This window comes from Bos mutus, chromosome 21, assembly GCF_027580195.1.
Source record: "Bos mutus isolate GX-2022 chromosome 21, NWIPB_WYAK_1.1, whole genome shotgun sequence".
Classification (NCBI taxonomy): Eukaryota; Metazoa; Chordata; class Mammalia; order Artiodactyla; family Bovidae; genus Bos; species Bos mutus.
The window spans coordinates 61,943,467-61,944,253 of NC_091637.1; the positions used below are offsets into that span (position 1 = coordinate 61,943,467).

Sequence of the window (787 nt, forward strand, 5' to 3'; positions counted from 1 at the left end):
AACAGGCATTTACAATTCCGAACACTCTCAATAGCCACCTGCCTGGAAGGTGGCTCAAAGGGGGAAAGACAACTGAATACAATACTGATCGATGTGTATTTATATCTTTACTTATATAACACTTTAATAGATCAGAAATCGACCCGAGTTTTTTTTTAAAAACACTCAAAGTCTTATTTTGCATATACTGTTACAGACAGGGGAAAACAGCTCTCTACAACCCCCTTTTCCTCAGAGGGGTGGGCTCTCTGTAGATGGGAGGGGGTCTCTACTTCACACTCTGGAGTTCAAGGACAAGGCAGGCACTCCTTTTAAAGGTATGTAATCATATGGAGTCTACGACCATACCACCCTGAACTCGCCCGATCTCGTCTTATCTTGGAAGCTAAGCAGGATTGGGCCTGGATAGTACTTGGATGGGAGACAGCCTGGGAATACTAGGTGCAATAGGCTTTAGGGCTTCCCTGGTGGCCCAGATGGTAAAGAGTTTGCCTACAATGCGGGAGACCCGGGTTTGATCCCTGGGTCGGGAAGATCCCCTGGAGAAGGAAATGGCAACCCAGTACTCTTGCCTGGAAAATCCCATGGGCAGAGGAGCCTGGTAGGCTACAGTCCATGGGGTTGCAAAGAGTTGGACATGACTGAGCAACTTCACTTCAATCATATGGAAAATGGAAACAGTATCCTATTTCAAGCAGGCATGTTTATTCTCTGTCCAGCGAGGTTTGATTATGGAAAACATGCAACCACACAGCAGGATCAGACCTCAGAGATCTGAAGCTCTCTC

General features: G+C 46.5%; 1 pseudogene; it reads left to right on the forward strand.

Moving 5' to 3' along the window:
- The first annotated feature begins 334 nt into the window (after window positions 1-334).
- On the forward strand, window positions 335-453 carry LOC138984538 (5S ribosomal RNA; annotated as a pseudogene).
- The last annotated feature ends 334 nt before the right edge of the window (window positions 454-787 follow it).